Source organism: Poecilia formosa, unplaced genomic scaffold (genome assembly GCF_000485575.1).
Source record: "Poecilia formosa unplaced genomic scaffold, Poecilia_formosa-5.1.2 Scaffold142, whole genome shotgun sequence".
NCBI lineage: Eukaryota > Metazoa > Chordata > Actinopteri > Cyprinodontiformes > Poeciliidae > Poecilia > Poecilia formosa.
In genome coordinates, this window is record NW_006800081.1 from 653,729 (window position 1) to 665,544 (window position 11,816).

Here is an 11,816-nt window from a genome sequence, read left to right on the forward strand (position 1 = left end):
GGGAAACGCGGATTGACGTAACACCGGCTTGCTGCGGGCTGCGGGCCGGTTCTAATAATAAATCAAGATCATCCCAGGGGCCGCAAAAAACCTTCTCGCGGGCCGGATGTGGCCCGCGGGCCTTGACTCTGACATATGTGCCATACAGTAAATAAGTAAAGTACAGCGATATATTTATTTTCTCCTCTTTTCCGACGTCAACATGAAAGACTACATTTCTACACTTAAACAGTTTTCTAAAGTGGATTTTCATTTGAAGCAGGAGATAATAACTAAAGGAAGAACAACACCGGAGCTGAAAGTTTTGCTTCGAGACACTGATGATTCTTAAACGGAGTAGAAAAGACATGCTGAGGATAGACTTGGCTTTGGATGAACGGATATTTTCGTGCAGAATTAGCGGTGCATGGATTTCATGGATAAGTAAAGGTAAGACAGCAATAAGATGTTTTTTTTTTTAGGAAATGTGCGTTTTGTGGGCTACAGTTTGTATTTCTAAATAATTCAGTAAAGAAGCGGTACCTAATCTAGTTTTTTTGGTGTTGAATCCTAAAACATGAAGTGGCATTGTTGTCAGTTGCTATGGAAACGAGTCTGCACGCAGACTGTGCTTTCTCGCTTTTTCCCTTTGCTGTGGATCATAGCACAAAATTAATACCTACATTTCTAAGTTTCACTGAGTTAAAACAACTCTGAAACTATGGATGACATGTAAAAGAATAGTCTTTTTGTCCCCCAGTGTTGTATGGCTGCGCGAAATTTTCATATGTCCAATAACATACATGGTGTCCATAATCGTTAGTCAGTGCCTCACCAGCATTGAACCTCACCGCACGTCACTGGTTTGAGCTATGGGAAATTATCAATGCAAAATATCTAACTTTTTTTTGCTAGCAAGTAAACTTAAAGTTTGTGGCGAAATTAAAGCATTTTTTTTCTCAACTTTGTTCTGTTTTGCAGAGTTCATATCTTCCAAATAACTTAACAAAGGGTTTAATTTTTTCACTTCCTAATTTAATAATGTAATATATAATAATAATATTGGTGATATCATTTGTGACATATCACTTGCCAAACAAGTACTTCCTTCCTTGAACTCCTTCCAGTAGAGCTATGTTACAGTTTTCCTTCAAACTTTATGAACAAAAGGATAAGTGTACATTTTAGGGTAACAACCTGAATGTATAACTGTATTTGAAAAAGTAATGAATGTTCTCCAGCTGTCTTAGTTCTGTTTTATTTTACGTTCCCACTGGGCTTTAGGCCCCACCCGTTCTCCACTGGAACCAACTAGTTTTTGTTTTAGAGATTTTCATGGTGATAACTGGGCAGCACAATGATGTACAGTAATACAAAAACCTCTGTATAAAAAAAACTGACCTGAATCTAGAATCATGCTGAAAAAAAATACAAAAGCAAATTTACCATTACAATATGAGGTAAGTGCTGTATTTATAAGGTGAGTTTTTTTCCATATGGCCATTTACAGTAATCAAATACAGTTTTTATTTAGTTCTGAATACCATCTTAATGTTAGGATTAATAATTTAAAAGTAATGTTTTTTTAACCATCACACAAAAATACTGGGCTCATCAGCATTTACAAAAAATTATTAAATAATTGATATTTTCTTTATCCAGCACCTTTAACACAACTTTTCTGGTCCTTCATGTTTTTGTACAAGGACTTCATGAAGGTGAAGCACTGTGCTGCTTTCGACTACTGGGGTAGCGGAACTAAAGTCACCGTTTCTTCAGGTAAGATCATTTAAAAATATTATACATGTATCTTTTTTCTTATTTTGGGTAATATTGTAATATTTAAGTTTAACAGGATTTCTAATTTGATGTTATTTAGGACCTTAGGTGAAAAAAAAACAACCAAAAAACAGATGTAACTTGCTCCGAGGATATTTGTCGGGCAATTTTCATCGGATATTTTATATCTTTTGATTTCAATTCTACATTTAGACATTAGATATTGATATATCAAATCAGCAAATCAACTGGTATTCGTATTCATCAAAAGTCGCTAGAAATCTAACTATTTTTTGCGAGATTGTCTGCAGACGCATAGTCCTTCAGACAAACACGTGAGACCTTATTAGTTCAGCTGTACAATAAATTTAAATATTAAGAATTAAATCAATCCTCCCAAACTGTTTGCATGTATACATAGCGGATTAAGATAAAATTACCAGCAAGATACCATTTTCTGTTAGTTTTCCTAAATTGTATTTCTTTCTTTTTGTTAAAAATTGTCATAGGTTAAACCAGATGTAACTTGCTTTAGCAGTTACATCTGTTCAGTTGCACTGAAATGCGAGTTGTGTTTCAAGTCACTAGAAATGCGTTCTGAAAAATAATTTCACCATCTTCTTAAAATAATGGCTAAAGTCATTTTTTTCCACAAGTGTTATTTTTTTCACTTTTTTTTTCTGTAAGTGACTTTTTATTTTTTTATTTTTATTTGTTTGTTTTTTACCTTTTGGTAATATATCACTTGTGGCAAAAAAAATTATAAAATACTTATGTAATTTTTTTAGGAAGATGACAATATGGAATTAAATATATTTGATATGTAAATTAAAATAATATTCACAAGCCATGTCAAAGGTTAGAGAATTTTGTTATTTTATGTTTATGCAAACAGTGGTTTATGTCTGTAGCATTTATTTAACAAATTTAGCGTGGTTTGTCAGTGCATCTGTGCTATATATATTGGAAGATTAAGATTTTAATGAGGAATGTCAAACTAATTAAAACAAATTATGAAACAAAACAAACAAAAACTATGGTCATTAAAGACCATATTTAATGGCCATAAAATGTGGTCTTTAAATATCTTAAAAACCATATTTAAGATATTTAAATATGGTCTTTATTGAAAGACCATATTTATTAAAATCTTCCAGCATTAGTTTTAATGGCTGGTGGAAGCTATGATTTAAGCTTTTTCGGGTTTTTTCCAGTTGTACTTGGTTCAACAACAAAAAAAGTGAGCGACCCAAACATGTTTCAACTTTAATTGTGATCTGTTGATATTCACAGTGATGCTCATGATTTTATAGCGGTATCTGAATCATGACAGAAAACAAGGGATAGAAATGTCGTTTATTTAATCAAATAAATTAAGGCAGTAAATAAAAAATGTAAAGTAATGCTTAAATACTCTGGTGAGAGTTTGAAGATTTATTGCTTGAAACATTTTTAACATGGCTTAAAATTATGTCACATCAGATGTAAAAACATTCTAAATTTTATTAATCATTTTCATGTTGTCTTTATTAAGAGGGCCAGAAATATGTATGTTTTAATTTAAGAAAATCATAGGCCATAGAGGAAAAAATAAATAAATGATCTATATTTATGTGAAACAAAGTGTTTCTTTTGTTTGTTTTACAGGCATTGCACCAAGTTTATTTCCTGTGGTTCAGTGTAGCCCTGCACTTGGAGACAAGCTGACCGTTGGCTGTCTTGTACATAATTTCAACCCGATGAGTGCAATTACGTGGACTGATGCGGCAGGAACGACACTGCCAACTTCAGTCCAATATCCTCCAGTTACAGGAAACAACATGCATGTTGGATTTAGTTCCATTGAAGTAAAAAAATCTGACTGGGATTCTTGGAAGTCTTTTACGTGTCTTGTGGATAATCAAAGTATAAAAGTGGAAAGTATGTTATTTATTTATTTAATAGCTGAGTTCACTTATGTCCTCTACTTCGTATTTTCATATTGTGAAACTGATTTATATTATATCTATTATTCTTATTATAATCAATATGACTGTTTAAAATGGTTTGGATTAACTTTTTTTTTTTTTTACATTTTCAATGTGAAATGCAAGCTAATTCCCTGATTCTTACACCTTCTCAGACAAACCATCACCTCCAAAAGTTAGTTTGCTGAAAGAACCAAGAGGAACCAGCCAGGTCCTCTTTTGTACCGCGGAGGACTTCCTCCCAATAAACATCTCAGTGAAATGGAAAAAGAATGGACAAGATGTAACTGCTAAAGTCTGGGACCCAAAATTGAATGGAGGGACATATTCAACCGTCAGTCTTCTTGAGGTTTCAAATACAGACTGGAACAGTGGGGCTGTTTACTCTTGCGAGGTGTCACACATGCAAAATCTCTACATCAAGAAAGCATCCAAAGGTAAAAGATTTTTATCCTTTAAAATAAGTATACAAAATGCAAACAGATTTTGTCTTCCTATAAATAACAATTATTCTTTTCACAGCTGTTGTCACAGTGAACCTAAAACAACCAAGTCCGAAGGAAATCTTCATCAACAAACAGGCAAAGTTGGAGTGTGTTGTTGCTGGACAAGACAGAGAAATTATACAGAAGACACAGATCAGATGGGAGATTGAGGGACCAAACCAGAGAAACAGTACCACAGAAGAAATTAAGTCTGAAGGTGCCATACACAAAAAAACAAGCACACTAACTCAAAGTCTCTCTGACTGGCTGACTGTTGAGAAAGTGAGGTGTTCTGCAGAAGGAGAGCATGTGTCACCAGTTACCGAAGAGATAATTGTTCAAAAAGGAGGTAGGTTCGCTAGAGAGATAAAAAAAAACTAAAAAAAAACTTGGTCAACAGCAGACAAATATTGTATCATGGAAGTTACTGTCAATAAAATGATTAAGATTTCCTTTCTGAACCTTTTTTTTTCAGATGGAAAAGATCCAAGGGTGACAATCCACATCCTCCCTGACGAGTTTATTGTGGATAAAGTCACTCTCATATGTTTGGTTTCCAGTTCCGTGAAGCAGGATTTCTACATCGCCTGGTCAGAATATGTTGGGCAAAACAATGGAGACTATACTGATGGGGTAACATTTCTCCCACAGAAGCATGATGATCATTACAGAGTTACAAGTCTGTACACCACCACCAAGAAAAAGTGGGAGAGTAAATACACATTTGCGTGCAACGTCTGGCCTGCTGGTAGAAGCGATAAGATTAATCCCACACAAGTGTCTAATGCCGGAGGTAATGCAGTCGAGTGTCGCTAAATTCTTTAGATGTTGTGTTTTCTACTGAACACAATTAAGTGTGTTCTCATTGTCTCATTGTGTCTGTAAGTGCATTGCCATTTGTGAAAGTCTTGTGCACTGTCTTATTGTCACGGTAAACTGTGAGTAGAAAAAAAAAATGTATACATCAATGTTTCAAATGCTTTGTTTGCGAGCATGTTTTGTTTCAGTTTGTTGCACTGTCTAATTGTCTAATGAGTGTGCATACTTTTCAAAATAAATGTTGCATGGAGACACTTGTGCATTATGTCTGAATGAAAACATTTCAATACACACTTTTCTTATCATTCAAACTGTACACTGGTCAGATCTATTTAGTTGTGAAAGGTGAATTGAACTTTTTATTGCATGCACATGAATAACCCTCGATTCTTTCTAATAATATATAATCCAACTTTCTTTCTTTAGATTTTTCAAATATGACAGTCTCTTGCATTTTGGAAGCTGAAGATGACTATAGCAGCTTGTGGTCAACAACCTCCTTCTTCATATTCCTCTTCATATTCTCTCTCTCCTATAATGTGATTTTCAGCTTACATCAGGTAAAATGCTCCGACTGTGCATTTCTATGAAAATAAATGGGATGTTGCGTATTCACAAGCATAAGCTTAAAATGCATTAGCTAACTGCTGTCTGCCAAACAATGAATTTATGACTTCCAAATTGTGTGCAGTCTTATTTATCATTGCAACTAAATTCTAATTCATCAAGATTAAACAATCTAATGAACACAGAGAAATGCATAAATAGTAAAGGTCTTAAGTAGGTCACTGTGGTGAAGTTAGTAGTATGTATGATAAACTGTCAAATGTATTCATATGAGATCAATTTGGAAAGACTCCATAGATTGAAAGAGTTCATTGTGGAGATAAAACTTACAGAATTTAGTTCCAACATTCAATTTAATCAAATTCAATTCCCTCTAGTGTAATTCACTTCATTTAATTTTAACTTAACTTCATGTAATTTTCATTTCAGTGTATAATTTTCATTTCATTCATATAATTTGAATGGTTTCAAATTGTTAAGAATATTATTAAGATTATAATTCAAGCAGTTTTCAATAAGTCCATTTGATGAGAGATAATTAAATATGAATATTTTTGAAAACTGAAGTTGTGAATAAATTATTTATTCCATGTAGTTTTATTGTCCAATGATTTAGAATGTAATGTTTGTCTTTTATCATTCTTTTTCAGATGAAGAAACATTGAAGAATGTGAGCATGAAGAGAGTTCCTGGTCAAACATTTAAAATTGAAATTAAAACGCAATTGTCGATACTGATTATGCCTTTATATATATATATATATATATATATATATATATATATATATATATATATATATATATAATATTTTCCTATAATTTTGAAAGCATTGAAATTTGATTATTATTATTATTATTATTATAGGATCCTTTAAGTTTTTAAAGGATCCTTTCTAGGCACCCTGTGTTAGCACCATATGTATATATTTGTGTTATGTGTAACACATATATAATATTTGTTACTTATCAGGGAGTAATTACTTATCATAAAACGAGCTTTAAATTCTTGTTCTATAATTTAGCAGCGAGTCATGAAACATTTTTTAAAATGTAAAAATTTTTGTAATTAAGTTCTTTTTCATGTGGTGATTTTTTTATTTCAGTATTTCACACATGCTTAACTCCCTTGCCAGATGAAGAAACTGAAGAACCTCAGTGTGAAGAAAAGCAAGAAAAGAATTAAACTAAATGAGATTGAAAAAAAAAAAACAAGTTTATGTTGATTCATTTCTGTTGGTTGTGCCTTTTGTTCATTTATAGTTGTATATTATGTACATTTTAGTATTATGTTTCATTAGGCTGCATTATAAATACATATAATTATCATTTAATTTTGTGAGCATTTAAACTGGGGTTTTAATTAAAAAAAAACATTGTATATGGACCAAACTTTTACCAATGTTCTGTCGCTTCTCTTGAAACTGTCAAATTAATTCCCTGAAGTTTGGTATATTCTTCAAAGTTTCCTTTCTAAAAAGAAATGCATTGTTCACACATTTATGTATGAAATAAAGTGCAGCATATCAGTTACAGATAAGATTCTTTTCATTTTTGGAAAATTTAAATTGAAATTGTTAAAATGTTCTTAACCTTTTAGACAGTTATGTCTTTCACCTCAGCCTCTGGAACTGCTAATATGCTTTTATTTTAGCAACTGTTGAAGCTCAGGTGTAAAGCTATTACATCTGGAGGGATTTTTTGGTTTAGCAAACCTTTAAAAGCAGTAATAAGGCAAACCCCCAAATGATTTCAATCTGTGATTTCTTCTCATACTAGAACTTTGGTAAAGCACTGTATATTAGTGTATTAATAAAATGAAATATATATATATATACATACATACATACATACATACATACTTGATGGAATTGTAAGATTCTTGTAAAAGTTATATTTCTGCAAGCAACGTTAACAAGTCATTAAATTCCAGTATAACACATTAAAGCTTATGGTTTTAATGTCTCTCTGAATAGTTTTGCAAGGCACTGTGTTGCTGTCTTAATTTTTCACTGATCATTTATTAATTATGGTTTTAAGATCAGAATTTTTTTGAAAATATAAGTTTGTACTGAATATACAGCCAAACAGATCAAAGGAAAAAAAGAACAAAATATCTGCGTAAGAAAAGATTTCATGTGGAATACCTTATTGTTTAATCAAATCTCACATTTTAAAAAAAGAAAAAAACTTAAAATAAGCATTGTTTGAACATCGTTGAACATTTGTTTCATTCTCTGGAAGGTCTTAGTTCCTTGATGTCTCAAAATAACTTATGTTTAAAAAGACACTTTCTGACTCCTTGCACCCCGAAGACCACACCTGCTCAAGTGAAACTCTGTAGAAACCATTAGAGCTGAAAATAAATTCCCTTGAAATAACATACACATCTGTTAGTTTCAGAATGCACTCAGGCACTAAAAAACCCGGTAAAAATAACAACCCATTTACAGTACAGCTCAGCATCTACTAACAGGTCAATAACTCCTGGATGTTTTCCAAAAGTGATTGTTTAGAGAATGCATACATTCAACAGAATTTCTTCTAAAACAGTTATTATAAAATGTTGTATTTATATTTACCATTACAAGATCACAAGTAGGTTCTAAGTAGGATGCAAAAATTAAAATTCTTAAGAAGGCCCCAGGACCGCAGGAGATCTGAAGCAATGGCCAGGTTTGCTTATAGGACGGTCCTGTTTTTGTTCCAAAGGAACATAAACAGAAGACTGTTACCCAGACATTTTTTGGAGCATTAAAAAACAGAATAATACAGATCCCAGAACGTGAAAAAATTAAAAACCAATAACTAAATAAAAAGGCATCAGGAGCATTATACGATTCTGATGCTGTGGACACATTTACTCAAATAAAATTCAAACAAACATCATGAGTTGCAAATAAGAGGCAATGCTGTCCAATGCATGTCACACATTTTTATTTGTCTTAAGGATACCTTTAATAAGCCCTAATTTGCAGAGATGTCAGCAGTAAGTGTTCCCCGGAATAATGTTAAACTCCAATTTAAAGTTATACCAATTCCTCATATTGTGTTCTCCAGACTTGGCAGAATGAAATGTAGGCTGTCTGTAAAAGCATGATGACCTTGAAAGTCATTGTCAAATAAGGAAAGATGTGGCAGACTGTTGAAACATGTCACATAAACTCCCTCAGTTGGTGACTTTGGCTCATGTGTTTTTGTGATTTTTTTTTTTTTTTTTTTTAGTCGACTGATCGGTGGATTTTGGGAACTTAAGTATTCAAGCAAGTCAATAACGTTTTGTTGTTGCTGTTGTTTGTTAGGAGTGTTTGATGGAGTTTCTTTTTTATTGCTTTGTCTCCTTGAAGTGTTTTTAGGGATCTTCTTGTCCTTTGAGGGCTCTTCCAATTGATTTTCCACCTTTTTCCAGTTTTTTGTCAGTCCATGATGTTTTAGTAAACTTAATTGTGCTTTTATTTGGTACTGAATTTCATCAATTAGTTGTGATGACTTAACTTAGGCTGTTTAGAAGCTCAGCCGTAGGATTTTTTTTAGCAAATCAAAATGATCAATTTAATTTTTACACTTTTTTCCCCTTTCTGTCAGAGACCTTAGTATGATTGTAAAAAGACAGAAGGAAAGAGATATATAAATATGATCTAAAGTGTCATATAGGTTAGTTTATAGAAATGACTGAAATGAAAAAAAGTTGATTAACTTTCTGTTTATGTTCACAATTATCTTACTCATATTGTACTTTTGTGTTTTTGTGCATGTAGAGTCTAAAATAAAATCTTTGTGCTGCAATCTGCAGGTCTCTATGTGTAACTCGCAGTACAAATATTGTACAGTACTGTGGGCTGTTGTATGATGCCACTCAAATTAATATGCAAGCACCACATTAGCCAAATATAAATGACTGATGCTGCAGTGTAACAGTTTAAATAAGAACCAAGAGCAACTGACAGCTAATCAGTGAAAACAAGTTATATTTCCAAAACCATCTTTTGTAGAACAATGCGAAAAGCATCAAACCCTCTCTGTTTAAAGATTATCAAAAGGAAACTTCAGCAATTCATCTTGCTGAACTTAGTGAAGAGGATGTTTGAACAAAAATGCTTGAAAATAATCATTGACCAGTAAATGTAACATTGTTTTTATGATGAATAATCTTAAGATGCCGCTTTGAAGATTATATGTCTCCTTTACCAGTAGTAAAGCAAAAGACAACAAAACAAAAAAAAGTATTAACCTGCATTTAATGGAATCTTTGGACAGTTGAAACTGTCAAACCAAAACTTCTTCGAAAGAACATCTGTCAGCTTTGACATACACGGCCTGGCCAGAAAATAAATGTTTGCTTCTGCAGTNAAGGCCCCAGGACCGCAGGAGATCTGAAGCAATGGCCAGGTTTGCTTATAGGACGGTCCTGTTTTTGTTCCAAAGGAACATAAACAGAAGACTGTAACCAAGCAAATAATTTGCTTGGTTACAAGTCTTTGTATTATGCTACACCACATTGTAGTGTGGCCACAGTGGTTCTTTAACAAAAAAACTTTTAGATCTCTTAGAATAAAAGAACTAAAGTGCAATATTTATAATTTTATTTAATTACACAATACTGAATTGTAAGTTATAAACCATGTAGAGTGGACTTATTTTTTCCTTCATTATGTACAGCTGTGCTTTGACATAATATTTTCTATGAGCTGGCATTGTACAAAATAAACTGATTTGAGTAAAATTCAACTAAAATGAACTCAACTGATAAAAAACGTAAGAATCCACAAGGTCAGCTGTAGCATTTTATGTCCTTTGTTCCCTGCAATAACGAAAATACAACGATTTTCAAAGATTACATTTAAACGTTGAAACATGTAGCCAGAAAAGAGGACCTGGAACATAAACAAGTTTAAATTTTTAATAATTAAATACCAACCATAAAAACCCTGATAAAATAAACAAAATACACCAAACTTTTACTTAGCACAAAAATGCAATGCGCATAAAAGACTGTCAAAAGTAGGCAGGCTTTTTACAAGAGCAGAAACCAGTGTGTGGCAACTACCACAGTGTTTAAGAGCAATACAAAATCCTCCTTTCTTCATCCTTTTCTGTGGAATTAATTTTGGTTTTACAAAATTACATTTTGTAATTTAATTTTGTAATTAAATTTAATCTTGATCCCTTGCTCCCTCTTTCTTTTTCAGGTCATCAGCTACTCCATGCCAATTTCCTTTGACTTTTTGTTTTTAATCTTGCCTTTGGCAAAGCCAGTGTTATGGAAATAAGGTTATATAAAAATTATTTAATATAAAAAGACAAAACAATAAATATCTATAGTTCCTTTGTATAAACAGAAAATACAGAAAATATGGACAATCAGCATCCCACTCTATATTTTTGTATGGCTATGCATCACTGTGCATGGAGTGGCAACCACACTAACATATAGCTGAACAAAAACCTCTGAAATCAAAGGGTTGTTCAAATTGCCCATTTCTTGCTCAGTTTCCAACAGAAAAAGTCTTACATATATATATGTGAAGAGTTTTAGAAAATTTGGATTAAGATTTAAAGAATGTCCAGGAAAGATGAGTGCAAACATTAGGGGAAAAAAATAATAAAAATAAAAGCAACTTATTAAATCTTAACAAAATGCTGTCCTTCAAAATATCTGTTGAGACATATAAGTGCTACAGGACAGTGGTATTTTTCATGATTATTGTTAGAAACATCCTTGTCCATGCCGTGTCTTTGGCTTATAGGTGGAATACACTGTACAGGTCACAAGTCCATCACAGGACAACACAGAATCACACACCCACGCACACACACTCATACCTAAGGAGAAATTATAGCAAACAATATACTTATCAGTCATGTTTTTGGACTGTGAGAGGCCAACACATTCTCACTCCCAACTCGTCACATATTGACGCTTGGGCAGGTACCCTCGGCGTCACATGTTGACGCGAAGGGTTCTCTCATTGAATGCTGTACGGTTCCCTAAGCCAGTGTTTTTCAACCTCTTTTGAGCCAAGGTACACTGTTTTAATTGAAAAAATCTCGCGGAACACCACCAACCAAAAGTGTAAACAAAGATACTCTGCAGTCGCCTATATTACATATATAGTCATTCTTATCAAAGTATCTTGAATAGGAATCAAATAAACACAAAAATGTATTTTTATCACATTTTACATTTCTTATTTCAAATTGCACGTAACATGTCCACTTCAAAA

At 32.7% G+C, this 11,816-nt stretch overlaps 1 protein-coding gene and 2 long non-coding RNA genes across 4 annotated transcripts in view; 2 read left to right on the top strand and 1 right to left on the bottom strand.

Annotated features, from left to right (window-relative positions):
- The window catches only part of LOC107837446 (uncharacterized), a 19,850-nt gene extending 8,270 nt beyond the window's left edge, over window positions 1–11,580 (top strand). The window contains exons 2-3 of the long non-coding RNA XR_001663447.1: window positions 296–301; window positions 11,474–11,580. This is a non-coding gene — a long non-coding RNA (uncharacterized LOC107837446). The remainder of the gene's footprint in view (window positions 1–295; window positions 302–11,473) is intronic.
- The window catches only part of LOC103145434 (uncharacterized), a 277,103-nt gene that overhangs the window by 222,910 nt on the left and 42,377 nt on the right, over window positions 1–11,816 (top strand). The gene's annotated exons all lie outside the window — the stretch shown is intronic.
- The window catches only part of LOC107837447 (uncharacterized), an 88,498-nt gene that overhangs the window by 46,997 nt on the left and 29,685 nt on the right, over window positions 1–11,816 (bottom strand). The gene's annotated exons all lie outside the window — the stretch shown is intronic.